The following is a 19,063-nucleotide window of genomic DNA, read 5'->3' on the forward strand; positions in this document are numbered from 1 at the left end:
GTCTATAGGCGTCCTAGGACCCCTAGGGGCACATTAGAATGCTTCATATGGGTCAAAGGGGGTCATAGGTTGATCTATGACCTCATTCGACCCATTAATGATGACATATCTCCCTAGGGGTCCTAGAACCACTAGGGACATATTAGAATCGTTCTTATGGCAAAAAGGGGGTCATAGGTTGACCTATGACCCCCTTCGACATATTGCAAGATGACATATGTCCTTAGGAGAACTAAGACCCCTAGAAACATATTAAATTCATTCATATGAATCAAAGAGCATCATAGGTTGACCTATGACCCCTTTCAACTCATTACATGATAACATATGTCCCTAGGGGTCCTAAGACCCCTAGGGACATATTAGAATTGTTCTTATAGGTCAAAGGTGGTCATTAGTTGACTTATAACTCACTTTGACACATTGAATAATGACATATGTCCCTAGGGGTCCTAGGACACCTCGAGACATATTAGAATGCTTCATATAGGTCAAAGGGTGTCATAGGTTGACATATGACACCCTTCGACCCATTAAATGACAACATATATAGCTAGGGGTAATATGACCACTAAGGACATATTACAATTGTTCTTATGAGTAAAAGGGGGTCATAGGTTGACCTATAACCCCCTCTAATCCATTAAATGATGGCATATGTCCCTAGGGGTCCTAGGACCCCTAGGGACATATTAGAATTCTTCATATGGGTCAAAAGGGGTCATAGGTTGACCTATGGCCCCCTTCGACCCATTAAATGACAATATATATCTCTAGGGGTCCTAGGACCCCTAGGGACATAATAGAATCTCTCTTATGGATCAACGGGGGTCATAAGTTGACCTATGACCCCCTTCAATCCATTAAATGATAACATTTGTCCCTAGGGGTTCTAGGACCCCTAAAGACATATTAGAATCATTCTTATGGGTCAAAGGGGGCCATAGGTCGACCTATGACCCCCTTCAACCTATTATATAATGTCATATGTCCCTAGGGGTCCTAGGACCCCTAGGTACATATTAGAATCATTCTTATGGGTCAAAGGGGATTAAAGGGTCATGTATGATCCCGTGTGACCCATTAAATGATGACATATGTCCCTAGGGGTCCTAGGACATTTAGGGTCATATTAGAATCGTTCTTATTGGTCAAAGGCATTTATAAGTTGACCTATGACCCCCTTCAACCCATTAAATGATGACATATATCCTCAGGGGTCCTAGGACTCTAAGGACATATTAGAATCGTTCTTATGGGTCAAAGGGGGTCATAGGTTGACCTATGATCGCCTTCAACCCATTACATGATGACATATGTCCCTAGGGGTCCTAAGACCCCTAGGGACATATTAGAATCCTTCTAATGGGTCAAAGGGGGTCATAGGGTGACCTATGACCTTTTTCGACCCATTACATAATGACATATGTCCATAGGGGTCCTAGAACCCCTAGGGACATATTAGAATGCTTCATATGAGTCAAAGGGCATCATAAGTTGATCTATGACCTTCTTCGACCCATTAAATAATCACATATCTCCCTAGGGGTCCTAGGACCCCTAGAGACATATTAGAATCATTCTTATGGCTCAAAAAGAGTCATAGGTTAACCTATGACCTCCTTCAAGATATTACATGTTAACCAATGACCCCCTTTGAGCCATAAGAACAATTCTAATATGTCCCTATGGGTCTTAGGACCCCTAGAAATATATTAGATTCATTCATATGAGTCAAAGGGGGTCATAGGTTGACCTATGACCCCCTTTGATCCATTACACAATGACATATGGCCTAGGAGTCCTAGGACCCCTACGGACATATTAGAATCATTCTTATGGGTCAAAGGGGGTCATAGGTTGACTTATGTCCCACTTCGACACATTACATGAAAAAATATATCCCTAGGGGTCCTAGGACACCTAGGGACATATTATAATACTTCATATGGGTCAAAAGGTGTCATAGATTGACCTATGATCCCCCTTCGATAGATTAAATGAAGACATATGTCCTTTGGGGCCCTAGGACCCCTAGAGACATATTAGAATCATTCTTATGGGTCAAAGGGGGTCATAGGTTGACTTATGACCCTCTTCGACCAATTAAATGATGACATATGTCCCTAGGGACCCCTAGGAGCATATTAGAGTCGTCCTTATGGGTCAAAGGAGGTTATAAGATGACCTATGACCCCATTTGATCTATTACATGATGACATATATCCCTAGGGTTCCTAGGACTCCTAAGGACATATTAGAATCATTCTTATGGGTCAAAGTGGGTCATAGTTGTACCTATGGCCCCCTTTGACCCATTAAATAATGACATATATCCTTAGGGGTCTTAGGACCCCTAAGAACATATTAGAATCATTCTTTTTTATCGAAGGTGGTACATCATGACATATTTCCCTAGGGGTCCTAAGACCCCTAAGGACATATTAGAATTGTTCTTATTGGTCAAATGTTGTCATAGTTTGACCTATGACCTCTTTCGACCGATTACATAATGACATATGTCCATAGGGGTCCGAGAACCCCTAGGGACGTATTAGAATGCTTCATATGAGTCAAAGGGCATCATAAGTTGATCTATGACTTGCTTCAACCCATTAAATGATGACATATCTCCCTAGGGGTCCTAGGATCCCTAGGGACATATTAGAATCGTTCTTATGGCTCAAAAGGAGGCATAGGTTAACCTATGACCTCCTTCAACATATTACATGTTAACCAATGACCCCCTTTGAGCCATAAGAACAATTCTAATATGTCCCTACAGATCTTAAGACCTCTAGAAACATATTAGATTCATTCATATGAGTCAAAGGGGGTCATAGGTTGACCAATGACCCCTTTTGATCCATTACACAATGACATATGGCCTAGGGGTCCTAGGACCCCTAGGGACATATTAGAATCATTCTTATGGGTCAAAGGGGGTCATAGGTTGACTTATGTCCCACTTCGACACATTACATGACAACATATGTCCCTAGGCGTCCTAAGACACCTAGGGACATATTAAAATGCTTCATATGGGTCAAAAGGTGTCATAGATTGACCTATGACCCCTTTCGATAGATTAAATCAAGACATATGTCCCTTGGGGTCCTAAGACCCCTAGAGACATATTAGAATCGTTCTTATGGGTCAAAGGGGGTCATAGGTTGACTTATGACCCCTTTCGATCAATTAAATGATGACATATGTCCCTAGGGGTCTTAGGACCCCTAGGGACATATTAGAGTCATCCTTATGAGTCAAAGGAGGTTATAGGATGACCTATGATCCCATTTGATCCATTACATGATGACGTATATCCCTAGGGTTCCTAGGACCCCTAAGGACATATTAGAATCATTCTTATGGGTCAAAGTGGGTCATATTTGTACTTATGACCCCCTTTGACCCATTAAATAATGACATATCCTTAGGGGTCTTAGGACCCCTAAGAACATATTAGAATCATTCTTTTGGATCGAAAGTGGTACATCATGACATATGTTCTTAGGGGTCCTAGGACCCCTAAGGACATATTAGAATTGTTCTTATTAGTCAAAGGTTGTCATAGTTTGACCTATGACCTGTTTTGACCTATTGCATGATGACATATGTCCCTAGGGGTCCTAGAAACCCTAGGGCCATATTAGAATTGCTCTTATGGGTCTAAGGGGGTCATAGTTTTACTTATGACCTTCTTTCACTCATTACATGACCACATATGTTCCTAGGGGTCCTAAGACCCCTAGGGACATATTAGAGTCATTCTTATGGATCAAAGGGGGACATAGGTTGACATATCACCCCCTTCGACACATTACATGATGACATATGTCCCTAAGGGGTCATAAGAACCCTAAGGGCATATTAGAATCATTCTTATGGGTCAAAGGGGGTTATAAGTTGACCTATGATCAATTTTGACCCATTACATGATGACATATGTCTTTAGGGGTCCTAGAATCCCTTGTGACATATTAAAATCATTCTTATGGGTCAAAGGTGGTCATAGGTTGACCTATGACCCACTTTGAGCCATTACTTATTGACATATGTCCATAGGGGTACTAGGACTGCTAGGGACATATTAGAATCATTCTTATGGGTCAAAGAGGGTTATAGGTTGACCTATGACCAATTTTGACCCATTACATGATAACATATGTCTTTAAAGGTTCTAGGATCCCTTGTGACATATTAAAATCATTCTTATGGGTCAAAGGGGGTCATAGGTTGACCTATGACCTCTTTCGAGCCATTACTTAATGACATATGTCCATAAAGGTACTAGGACCGCTAGAGATATATTAAAATCATTCTTATTGGTCAAAAGAGGTCATAAGTTTACCTAAGACCCCTTTGACAAATTACATAATGACATATGTCCCTAAAGGTCCTAGGAGCGCTAGGAATATATTAGAATTGTTCATATGGGTCAAAGGGGGTCATAGATTGACTTTTGATGCTTTTCAACCCATTAGATGATGACATATGTCCCCAGGGGTCGTAGAGACATATGTCATCATATAATTTGTCAAAGGAGGTCATAGGTCAACTTATGACCCCTTTTGACCCATTACATGACCACATATGTCCCAAGGGGTCCTAAGACCCCTAGGGACATATTAGAGTCATATGTCATCATGTAATTTGTCAAAGGGGGTCATAGGTCAACTTATGAGCCCTTTTGACTCATTACATGACCACATATGTCCCTAGGGGTCCTAATACCCCTAGGGACATATTAAAATTATTCTTATGGGTCAAAGGGGGACATAGATTGGCATATCACCCCCTTCGACCCATTATATGATGACATATGTCCCTAAGGGGTCCTAGGAATCCTAGGGACATATTAGAATTATTCTTATGGGTCAAATGGAGTTATAGGTTGACCTATGACCCCCTTCAACCCATTACATGATGACATATGTCTTTAGAGGTCCTAAGACCCCTAGTGACATATTAAAATCATTGTTATGGGTCAAAGGGGATCATAGGTTGACCTATGACCTCCTTCCAGCTATTACATGATGACATATGTCCCTAGGGGTCCTAGGACCCCTAAAGACATATTAGAATCATTCTTATGGGTCAAAAGGGGTCAACTTATGACATCCTTCGAGCCATTACATGACAACATATGTCCCTAGGGGTCCTAGGACCCCTAAATACATATTAGAATCGTTCTTATGGGTCAAAAGGGGTCATAAGTTGACCTATGACCCCTTTTGACAAATTACATGATGACATATGTTCTTAAAGGTCCTAGGAACCCTAGGGACATTTTAGAATTGTTCATATGGGTCAAAAGGGGTCATAGGTTGACCTTTGACGCCTTTCGACTCATTAGATGATAACATATGTCCCTAGGGGTCCTAGGATGCCTAGGCACATATTAAAATCGTTCATATAGGTAAAAGGGGATCATAGGTTGAGCTATGACACCCTTCTACCCATTACATTATGACATATGTCCTTAGGGGTCCTAGGACCCCTAGGGACATATTAAAATAGTTTTTATAGATCAAAAGGGGTTATAGTTCAACCTATGAACCCATTCGACACATTACATGATGACATATGTTCCTAAGGGTCCTCGAGACTTATTAGAATTGTTCTTATTGATCGAAGGGGGTCATAGGTTGACCTATGACCCCCTTGGACACATTACATAATGACATATGTCCCTAGGGGTCTTAGAACCCCTAGGGACATATTAGAATAGTTCTTATGGGTCAAAGTGGCTCATAGGGTGAGCTATGATCCCCTTCGATCCATTACATGTTGACATATGTCCCTAAGATTCTTAAGACCCCAAGGGATATATAAGAATCATTCTTATGGGTGTAAGGATGTCATAGGTTGACTTATGACCCAATTCTACACATTACATGATGACATATATCCCTATGGGTCCTAAGAACCCTAGAGACATATTAGAATGCTTCATATGGGTCAAAGGTTGTCATAGGTTGACTTATGACCCTTTTCAATCTATTAAATGATGACATATGTACCTAGCAGTCCTAAGACCCCTAAGGACATATTAGAATCATTCTTATGGGTTCAAGGAGGTCATAGATTGAACTATGACCCCTATGACCGTCTTCGACCAATTACATAATGACATATGTCCTTAGGGGTCCTAGGACCCCTAGGGACATATTAGAATTGTTCATATGGGTCAAAGGGGGTCATAGTTTGACCTATGACCCCTTTCAATCTATTACATGATGACATATGTTCCTAAGGGTCCTAGGATCTCTAGGGACATATTAGAATCATTCATATGGATCAAAGTGGCTCATGCGTAAACTTATGACCCCCTTAGACCCATATGAACAATTCTAATACGTCTCTAGGGGTCTTGGAACCCCTAAGAACATATGTCATCATTTAATAGGTCAAAGGGGATAATAAGTCACCCTATGGCCCCTTTCAATCCATAAGGATGATTCTAATATGTCCCTAGGGTTCCTAGGACCCCTTAGGAACATATGTCATCATGTAATTGGTCGAAGGGGGTCATAGATAAACTTATGACCCCCTTAGACCCATAAGAATGATTTTAATATGTCCCTAGGGTTCCTAGGATCTCTAGGGAAATATGTTATCATGTAATGGGTCGAAGCGGTTCACAGGTCAACCTATGACCACCTTTGACCCATAAGAATGATTCTTATGTCTCTAGGGATCCTAGGAACCCTAAGGCCATATGTCATCATGTAATTGGTTGAAGGGGGTGATAAGTCAACCTATGACCCCCTTTGACCCATATGAACGATTCTAATATGTCTTTAGAGATATATGTTGTCGTTTAACAAGTTGATAGAGGTCATAGGTCAACCTCTGAGCCCATTTGACCCATATGAAGTATTTTAATTTGTCTCTAGCGGTCCTAGGACCCCAAGCGACATATGTCATTATGTATTGGGTCAAAGGGGATCATGGGTCAACCTATGCCCCCTTTTGATCCATAAGAATGATTCTAATATGTCCCTAGGGGTCCTAAGACCCCTAAGGACATATATCATCATTTAATGGGTCAAATGAGGTCATAGGTCACCCTATAACCCCCTTTGACACATAAAAATGATTCTAATATGTCCCTAGGGGTCCTAGGACCCCTAGGGACATATGTAGTCATGTAATTGGTCAAAGTGGGTCATAGGTCAACCTATGACCCCTTTTGACCCATAAGAATGATTCTAATATGTCCCTAGGGGTCATATGACTCCTAGGGACATATGTCATCATTTAATGGGTCAAAGGGGATCATAGGTCAACCTATGACCCCCTTTGACCCATAAGATTGATTGCAATATGTTCCTAGGTGTCCTAAGACCCCTAAGTACATATGTCATCATTTAATGGGTTGAAGGGGGTCATAAGTAAACCTATGACACCCTTTGATCCATATGATGCATTCTTAGATGTCCCTAAGGGTCTTAGGACCCCTAGGGAATAATGTCATCATGTAATGTGTCGAAGTGGGTCAATTATCAACCTATGACCCATTTTGACCTATAAGAATGATTCTAATATGTCTCTAAGGGTCTTAGGACCCCTAGGGACATATGGTGTCATGTAATTGGTCAAAGGGGGACATAGGTCACCCTATGAGCCCCTTTGACTCATAAGAATGATTCTAATATGTCCCTAGGTGTCCTAAGACCCCTAAAAACATGTGTTGTCATGTAATGGGTCCAAGGGGGTCATAGAACAACCTATGACCCCCTTTGACCCATAAGAACAATTTTAATATGTCCCTAGGTGTCCAATGACCCTTAGGGACATATGCTGTCATGTAATGGGTTGAAAGGGGTCATAGGTTGATCTATGAGCCCCTTTGACTCGTAAGAATGATTCTAATATGTCCCTAGGGGTCCTAGGGACATATGTCATCATGTAATGGGTCGAATGGTGTCATAGGTCACCCTATGACCCCCTTTAACCCATAAAAATAATTCTAATATGACCCCTAGGGAGATATGTCATCATTTAAAGGGTCAAAGGGGGTCATAGGTCAACCTATGACCCTCTTTGACCCATAAGAACAATTCTAATATGTCTCTAAGAGTCCTAGGACCCCTTTGGACCTATGTCATCATATAATACATCGAAGGGGGTCATAGGTCAACTTGTAGGACCCCTAGGGACATATGTCATCTTTTAAAGGGTCAAAAGGGGTCATAGGTCAACCTATGGACCCCTTTAACTCATAAGAATGATTCTAATATGTCTTTAAGGGTCCTAGGATCCCTTTGGACATATCTTGTTATGTATGTGTCGAAGGGAGTCATAGGTCAACCTATCACCCCCTTTGACTCATAAGAAACATTCTAATATGTCCCTAAGGCATCATAGAACTCATAGGGACATATGTCATTATGTAATGGGTCAAAGAGGTTCATAGGTCCCTTAGACCTATAAAAATGATTCTAATATGTCCTAGGGTTCCAAGGACCCTTAGGGACGTACCTCATCATGTAATGGGTCAAAGTGGGTCATAGGTCAACCTATGACCACCTTTGACCCATAAGAATGATTCTAATATTTCTCTAGGGGTCTTAGGACCTCTAAGGACATATGTCATCATGTAATGCATCGAATAGGGTCATATGTCAACTTATGACCCCCTTTAACCGATAAGAACTATTCACATATGTTCTTAGGCATCCTAGAGACATATGTCATCATGTAACAGGTCAAAGGGAGTCATAGGTGAACTTATGAACCCATTTGACCTATATGAATAATTCTAATATGTCTCTAGGGGTCTTAGAACCCCTGGAGACAACTGTTGTTATTTAATGGGTTGAAAGGGATCATAGATCAACCTATGACCCCCTTCAACCCATATGAACGATTCTAATATGTCCTTAGGGGTCCTAAGAGCCATAGGGACATATGTCATCATGTAATTTGTTGAAAGGGGTCATAGTTCAACCTATGACACCCTTTGACCCATAAGAATGATTCTCATATGTCGCTAGGGGTCCTAGGGACATATGTCATCATGTAATAGGTCAAAGTGGGTCATAAGTCAACCTCTGACCCCTTTTGACCCATATGAACAATTTTAATATGTCCCTAGGGGTCTTAGGACCCGTAAGGACATATGTCAACATTTAATGAGTCGATAGGTCAACCTATGATCTTCTCTGACCCATATAAATAATTCTAATATGTCCTTAGGGGTCTTAGGATCCTTAGGGACATATGTCATCATTTAATGGGTCGAATGGGGTCATAGGTCAACCTATGACCCCTTTTGACCCATATGAACAATTCTAATATGTCCCTAGGTGTCTTATGACCCGTAGCAACATATGTCATCATGTAATAGGTCAAAGGGGGTCATAGATTGACCTATGACCCCGTTTGACCCATAAGAATGATTCTAATATGTCCTTAGGGGTCCTAAGACCCCTAGAGACATATGTCATCATGTAATGGGTTGAAGGGTGTCATAGGTCACCCTATGACCCCCTTTGGCCCATAAGAATGATTTTAATATGTATATGTTGTCATGTAAAGGGTCAAAGGGAATCATAGGTCAACCTATGACCCCCTTTGACCCATAAGAAAGTTTCTAATATGTCCCTAAGGTTCCTAAGACCCCTTTGGACATATGTCATCCTATAATTTGACCAATAAGAAGCATTAAAATATGTCTCTAGGGGTCCTAGGACCCCTAGGAACATATGTCATCATGTAATGGGTCAAAAGGGGTCATAGGTCAACATATGACCTCTTAGACCCATAAAAATGATTCTAATATGTCCCTAGGGTTTCGAGGACCCCTAGGGACATATGTCATCATGTAATGTGTCGAAGCAAGTCATAAGTCAAACTATGACCACCTTTGGCCCATAAGAATGATTCTAATATTTTCTTAAGATTTTTAAGACTCTTGGGAACATATGTCATCATGTAATGCATTGAAGGGGTTCATAGGTCAACCTATGACCCCCTTTGACCCATAAGAACGATTCTCATATGTCCCTAGGGTTTGTAAGGACATATGTCATCATGTAATGGCTCAAAGGAGGTCATAGGTCAACCTATGACCCTCTTTGACCCATATGAACAATTCTAATATATCCCTAGGGGTCTTAGGACCTCTAGGGACATATGTCATCATTTAATGGGTTGAAGGGGATCATAGGTCAAGCTATGACCCCTTTCAACCCATATGAACGATTCTAATATGTCCTTAGGTGACCTAGAACCCCTAGGGACATATGCTATCATGTAATGTGTCGAAAGGGGTTATAGGTCAACCTATGACCCCATTTGACCTATAAGAATGATTTTCATATGTTCCTAGGGGTCCTTGAGACATATGTCATCATGTAATTGGTCAAAGGGGGTCATAGGTCAACCTATGACCCCCTTTGACCTATTTAAACGATTCTAATATGTCCCTAGGCATCATAGGATCCTTAGGGATATATGTTATCATTTAATGGGTCAAAGGGGGTCATAGGTCAACTTATGACTCCTTTTTATCCATATTAACATTTCTAATATGTCCCTAGGGGTCTTAGGGATATATGTCATCATTTAATGTGTCAAAGGGGGTCATAGATCAACCTATGATCTCCTTTGACCCATATAAATAATTCTAATATGTCTCTATGGGTCCTAGGACCCCTAACGACATATGTCATCATCTAATGGGTCGAAGGGGGTCCTAAGTCACCCTATGACCCCCTTGGACCCATATTAATGATTCTAATATGTCCCTAGGGGTCCTAGGACACCTAGGGAAAAAAATTTCATGTAATGGGTTGAAGGGGGTCATATGTCAACCTATGACCCCCTTTGACCCATATGAATGGTTCTAATATGTCCCTAGGGGTCCTAGGACCCATAGGGACATATGTCATCATGTAATGTGTCGAAAGGGATCATAGGCTGACTTATGACCCCCTTCAACCCATAAGAATGATTCTAATATGTCCTTAGGGGTCCTAGGACCTCTAGGGACGTATCTCATTATGTAATGGGTCAAAGGGGATCATAAGTCAACCTATGATCCCTTTCGACCCATATGAATGATTCTAATATGTCCTTGGGGGTGCTAGGACTGCTAAGGACATATGTCGTCATGTAATGGGTCAAAGGGGGTCATAGGTCAACCTATGACGCCCTTTGACCATATAAACAATTCTAATATGTCCATTGGGGTCCTAGGACTCTTAGGGACATATGTCATCATTTAATGGGTCGAAGGGGGTCATAGGTCAACCTATGACCCTCTTTGACCCATAAGAATGATTCTAATAAATCCCTAGGAGTCCTAGACCCCTAGGGACATATGTCATCATTTAATGGGTTGAATGGGGTCATAGGTCAACCTATGACCCCTTTTGACCCATAAGAATGATTCTAATATGTCCCTAGGGGTCCTAAGACCCCTAGGGACATATGTCGTCATGTAATGTGTCGAAGGAGGTCATAGGGCAACCTATGACCCCTTTCAACCCATAAGAATGATTCTAATATGTCAGTAGGGGTCCAAGGACCCCTAGGGACATGTCGTTATGTAATGGGTCAAAGGCCTTTGACTCGTATATATTAATAATGTACATATATATTAATAACATACATATTAATATAATAATATATATTAATATCAGATATATATATAACATTATTATATTTAGTAAAAATAATAATAATATAGATTATATTTATAGATTATAATGAGAATAACATAATATATTATTATATATTAATATATGATATGTTATATCTTTACATTACGTTATTATATATATATATATATAATATATTATAATACATATTTACATAGTAATATAACAAAAATAATTTATAAATCATAAGCTATAAAATATTACGCTATAATATATATTACATTATTATATATATGTATATATATATAACTTTATTATATTTAATAAAAATATTACGTTAGCATATATATATTAATAACATAGTTATATATATATATATATATATATAACGTTATTACATATATTAATAACATATATATAAGGTTATTATATTTAATAAAAATATTACGTTATAATATATATATTTATTAATAACATACTTATATATATAATATTATAATACATATTTACATAGTAATATAACAAAAATAATTTATAAATCATAAGCTATAACTCTTAAATCCGGTTTTCCCTCCAAAATGGGTTGGGATTTCAAATTTCTCACCAAAATTCACCGAGCCATATTAGATATCCGATTTGAAATTCGATATCCATTTAGGATTGGTATTTACCAAGCCTACCCGGTCAACCCAAAAGATGTGTTTGAAGAGTGTTTTAGTGATACTCAAACTTCGGGTAGTCGTCTGACAATGTTATTTTGATCGAAATTGAATGAAACGAAAAAGTTCTTTTAATATCGCTCTCGAGAATCCATCGATATAATTTCTGTCAAATTATAAGTTTGATAAGTATTTATTAGTTAATTATCAATGAAGATTATTGTAAATTGCTGATTGACATACTGATTGAAAAATAGCTATAACTTTCAAACGGTATAACATTTTTTAAATCTAAAAGTTGCTTCACATTCTATGCTTCACCTAGTATAAGAAAAAAAAATTAAATTAAATTTGGTAAAATTTTCTATTAGTTAAGGTGGTCAGACACGGGAATTTTTTTTCTGAAAAAGTTTTGGTAGAAAATTAATATTTAATTATTTATTTAGAATAAAAATATCAAAAAATATGCGTCACATCCAGGCATGAGTCTACTTTTCATATCTATAATTATATTAAAAAATATTATCATTTGATTTTGATTAAGGTGGTCAGACATACACCTACTTTTTATTTTTGCCCTTAAATTTTTGTAGTACTGCATTAAAATTCAAACTTTTAACCAATCAATTATTTTTTTCTCTTGATAAGGCCTAGTAGTTTAGAAACTACATTCAATTTCCTACAGATTATTTTCTTACAACTTTTTGATATAAATTCCATAACCACTTTAAAATTATGTGTCAAGTTGACATAATCCTAATTTGTTGGTTTTTCACTGCCACTTAAGGCCATAGCTTGGTTGACCATGATCCTGCACATACCCAAAATTTGGACTCTATTCAAAATATTTTGACGAAAGAGCTCCTCCATGGTTTTTATGAGTTGATCTTTTAATTCATAGCCTTGCTCATTCCATCTTTTGACAAAAAAACTAAATTATTAGATAAAAAAAATTAGTTCAAGTTATGTACCTTGAATATATTACAAAAAATGGATGAACAAAAAAATATAGCAACCAATTATATCAAGCTACGTACCTTTTATGTAATGTGGCCCCAAATATCTTCAATGTTAAATCATAAAAAGTTTCATAAAAGAGATCATTTCCTACAAAAATAATCACAAGATCATTAGTCAAAAATGAGTTATGAATAAGTAAACTACAATATACTCTAAATAATTATAATCTTAAAGTACCCAGAAGCTTAGGCAATTTTAAGGGAATCATATCATTCTCAGTCATCACCAATGATGCCTCCAATGATCTAGTAGAAGTAACATAGTCTATACCAGAAAAGGATGGTAAATTATCACCTATACTAGTATATATTCTATCATCATGAGAAGGTTTACCTATCCCTACACAAAGTTAATCAATCAAGGGCTCAATATATGCATTCATATCTTTCTCTTGGTACTTACCTAGTTGAATGAACATAAAAAAAACATAATTACTATGAACATTTTGATATTGTATATATAAATTAATTTAGATGACTATTAAATGGAAAAATACCTTGTACAATCATTGCCAACATTATGTGCTCCCTCTTTACAGACATCTAAGGAGGAATGTTATTATTAATAACAAAAATATGCTAGACTGAGTAAACAAATCTCATCTCTCCAAATGAATTTACACCATCTACTGGCAAAGAAATATTCAAATTACGAAGTTCTTCTTTAAATACTGACCACCTATCTTCTATCTCCTTAAATTTAGAACGATCCATAGGCATTCATATAATGTCATCTTGACTTCTATTGTATGCATAGTAATCCATAAATTGTGCCAAGATAGTGCACCTGAATAATCATTGCAGATGGGGAATAATGAGAATGTACCAAAGAACCTTGTGAGGCACTTTTTTGTTTATTTGATATGATAAATATCTACTAATGTGAAAATCAGGGCATTGTGTTGCAAATTCATGTTATTTATGATATATAATATGATCATTGAGACATGCATATATTGTTTGATACTCCATTCAAATATCTTTCATAATGGTTGACAATTATTGGTAAGAGCGAGGTAGAAAGTTTAATGGTGGTAACAAAAACTCACCTATCAACCTATGAAAAAAATTTGTTAATATAAAAAATATTAATGGTACACTAACATAGAAGATGAAAAAATGATACTATACCTTAGCATATGTGATATTGCTACATTGGATATACCATTCATAACCTTGAAGTTTATCAACAATAATATAGTGGAGAGAAGCATTATTTGGGAGCCTTGGTAAAGGGGCTCGTATGCCTTTTCAATTACAAGTATATCAAGGTTCACTTCATTATCATGATTAGATATGCAACTATCATCATCTTTGTCATCTTCATCAATTGTGCTAGTAACATCTTCTTCAATCCTATTCTCTAGAACATTATCAGTTGAACCAATACCAACATCTTAAATTATGTTCTCTACCTCAAGATCATCTTCTTCCATGGGAGCATTACCTTCTACTTCAATATTTACACCTCCATGTTCTGCCAGTTCAAAATCCACATTCACCAAAGGATGAAAATCCTTTCCCCCTTTAATGTGATCATGTTGCCTACAATGTCTTTGAGTAGTTGTGATTAGAATTCTTTGATTCTTTATGCCCTTGCATTATTTGCAAGGATAATAACATTTTCCATCACCTTTTCTTTTGAATTGAGAGCACAATCTAGCAAGTGTCACCTTATTTTATTCTAGGTTCACATTGTTAGGCATGGATTTTGTTCACAAGAAAATATTTAGGCTATAATTTAAAATAATTAAATATTTAAATATTAATATCTCTTTAGTAAGGGTGGGATCTAAACAAATCAAATGAATTATATAATATAAAAATACAATAATAAGAAAAGCTTTCATTAAAAAAATATCACTATACAAAAATAGATATTCCACTTTACATAAAGTCATAGTTAGTGTCTTCATGGCAAATCATATGTCGTCTTTGTAGTAAATAATATTGGATGTGGGTCTTTACAATGTTCTACACCAGGTATTATTCACATTATTACATATTGAGATCAATGTAAACTAAGCTTAAAAAAATATATGGATGGATCTTCAAATTATCTATGATGCATATCTTCCTAACTAATATATGAATTTAATGGGACAATCAACAAGGAATAGAGAATACAGACTCAAAGCAACATTGATTTTTAGAAAACTCAATAACTAGCAAACAAAGTTGTTCTATTCATCATGTTTGGAATGCATAAATAATTATTGGTGCTTGAGAATCTAAAATCCTTGTTGCTATTAGCTTTGATTAGAGAATATATGGAAATTAATCCATACCAAACATATAACTAGTTTGATTTAATCCATAAGAAATGAAAATTTGACAAATATAGTAACATGTGAAATTGTTGTACACACAGACGAGTCTTAATATTATTATAGGTACAAGCATGCATGTGAGGTGCAAACTTGACCATAATGTTTGTATAGCATATAGATGAAAATAGAAATTTGCCTATTTTGAATATCTTAGTAGGGTGCAAACATGACTACTAGGTGTTCTTATTACACATGTTTTTATGAAAGTGGTGACAACAAAGAGTTGCATGTCATGTTCAAAAGATATGAATGAATATATAGCATTGTTCACTACTAGTGCTCGATTAAAATTTTGATGTGTGAATTTGATCAATAGGTGTTCTCATTATAATTAGTTACAAACAAAAAGTTTATTATGATGAATTCTTTGGAAGGGTTTAAACTTGACTAGTAGGTTTTTTATTAACCTTGTGAGATGCAAACTTGATCAATAGGTGCTATTGTGTAGAGGTGCAAATAGAAAGTTTCCTTTGTCAAAATAAAAAACAACAAATTGTGTATGTTTTTAGGGTAAAGTACCCTAGTGAATGTATGATCTCATTTTATTCAGTTAGGAAAGGTTTAAAGGTATTCTTTGTTGTTTGAGATTTCCCTCTCACTGATTCACACCATAACTAGTTCAAGAGCACCCCGATTTTGGCTTGAAAGACTCAAATTTGGGCCTTGATTATGGAATAAAGGTTCTTAATAACCTAAGTGTGTGATTTAACCTAAATTATTTGTTTAAATTGCATTTTTCATTCATTTCATTCAATTTCTTGTTTAAAACATAAAAAACCTTCCTAGGCAGTCAACGGTGATCAAACAACCACAACATGGTCATAAGGAATAAAATAAGGTGGAGTGTGGTGTAATGGTATTTGAAACATTATAAGCCTTCATTATTTCCTCCTTTGGTGGAAAGGAAGCCCAAAGTCTTAATGAAATTGTAATTTTTGTGAAAATTGACGAATTGCAAAAAATGACAAAGTTACCATGTTGCAACTTTGTGCAACCTTGGAGAAATAGGTAAGATATTTGAAATGTGAGATATTTTCACCTTTCCCAAGGTGTTAATGATATTAAAAATCCTATTTAATTCTTTTTAAAAGCAATTATATGGGTTGGGAACAAGGTTTTGTTAAACTAAATTTTAAAAATTGAGTTTTACCAACAAATTTGCTACATCTTATTGCTGTTCACATTTTTGTTGTTCAATTTTCCTAATGGCATATTGGGTGTTAGTGATAAGGTCATAAGGGAAATAAAGGAGGTTGCAAACCTAGGTCACTACGCAAATGGAAAAATAGTATTCATAAAATTGTGTTTTTTATGTTTGGATTCAGAATATGAATGTATGATCTCAATCAATAGATTGTCCTACACATTAAATAGTAGACAAATCGATGTACTAGGTCTGATGTGTTTGGAGAATGATATGCTTCTAGAATTTTTTTCTATCAAGTTTTCATATTGCATTATATTTTCTTAATCATATTTCTGCATTACTGGAGTTTAGATTCTTACATAGCTTCATTCTCAAATTATCCTACTATAATGCCACTAGAGCAAGCTAGTTTGGAAGGTTTATTTATTTGTATGTGTTTTGACATTTTTTGATGAAATGCCCACTTAAATATTCCACTCAATGAATAAAAATTACATCAGTACTTACACACTTCCTTAAAGAATTAAATTGTTCAAAGCTTTTAAAATAAAAATTGTAAACAAGATGGCACATAAAGTTGAGTTCCTAGGTTAAAATTATTTATCTTCATAAAAACTTGTATATATAATTGCTAATTCTCTTACCTGGTTTTTGTCATTGCATGTAGTGACAAGCTCCCTCACATATGCAACAAGAAAATTAAACATAATAGTTACAAAATTAGCTCTTAGATTGCTTGTAACGGTACTAACATATATGTATTATATCCCACCATAGAAATGAATAGTAGAATTTCCATGTTAACAACAAATAATGGTGACAAACTTGAATAAGAATTGTAAACCATTTTAAACTTCTTTTCTAGGCTCAAGTAGCTATTTTTCAAGTACCTTATCTCTTATTTATCTACAACCATGAAGCAAAAAGAAGGTCCAAAATTTATATTATGAGGACAAATAACATGATTCAAATCTCGAAAAAAGTGACCTAAGCTTTCACAGCCTGCATAGGTAAAGCTTCATCATTGATACTCTTTTATGTTTCCCTAACCCCATGTAAAACCTACAAATATGTAAAGTATGACCTTTGTAATCCTTCTTTACTATTAGTACAATTGGCATAAATAATACCCTTGCTACTCATAGTAGTGCAACATATTTTTCTAGCATCCGCACGTACCCACAAGTTTTAACTAAGATGCCCTATGCTCACAATCTAATCAAAGAAATGCCATCTCTTGATGGTATTCACAACAACAATTAATGCAAGTAGTGCACAATTACTACATACTTTATAACAATGGTGGTGTACAAATTTAATCTTCATGGTGGTAAAAAAATATGATAAACCAAACACTATAGCAAGCATGAACATGCACTCAACACCTGTGATTTGAATTTCCTGATAATTTGTAATTAATCAATGGAATAACCCTCAACCCTTGAATCATGGATATTTTATTACTGTTAGCAATCTAAATAAATTTGAAATTTTTTATTACCTACACACATGGAGCAAATATATCACAATGAATCAAGACTCCATCTTTTTCTTTTACAACAATCTTCCTCATAGGGATTTTGGTTTGCAGTTTTAGAGATTTTCTCACCTTTACTAGACCAAGGCACCAAACATGGGATTTGAATTGAAGATATACTAATAAGTGAAGGTGGAAATGAATTTCTACTCCACTAATACAAAGATATAAATATTCATGCAGATTGAAATTATTCAATCAAAATTTACTGACTTTTTTCTCCATTCCATTCTCCAAAATGAATGTAGGAGTTGATAGCTTACTTGACTGATGCCACACTTTTTATTTCATGTAAATAATATGGTGCAAAACCCATCCCCCACACTTGTCATCTAACAGATACAAAATGAAATGTTTCCTTTTCTTTTTTTCTTTATCTCTCGACAACATCAAAATTTTCACAGTAAACTTAAGTGTAATTGAAATTTCGATGAACATACTTATGTTTGGTCAAAATTTTGACCTTTTTAGGATCATACTAAAAAAAAAGTGGATTTAACAAGCCAAATTGGCTTGTCATCAAAATATTCATCAAAAATGGAGGCCTAATGTACTAGTGTAAGAGTCCCTAAGCACTATGTCATTGCTCATCATTTTTGGGATAAAATCACATTCTGACATCATTAAATAACTCAAAATTATACTTTAAAATTTTGGTACCAACACAATCTTCTTCATGTGCAAGCATCAAAATTCAAACCATCCTCAAAAAATTCCTCATTTTGGTCAACCTTGGTCAAACTAGCTAAAAAATGC

The sequence above is a fragment of the Cupressus sempervirens genome, chromosome 6, assembly GCF_028749045.1.
Source record: "Cupressus sempervirens isolate cs-2001-9-10 chromosome 6, ASM2874904v1, whole genome shotgun sequence".
Classification (NCBI taxonomy): Eukaryota; Viridiplantae; Streptophyta; class Pinopsida; order Cupressales; family Cupressaceae; genus Cupressus; species Cupressus sempervirens.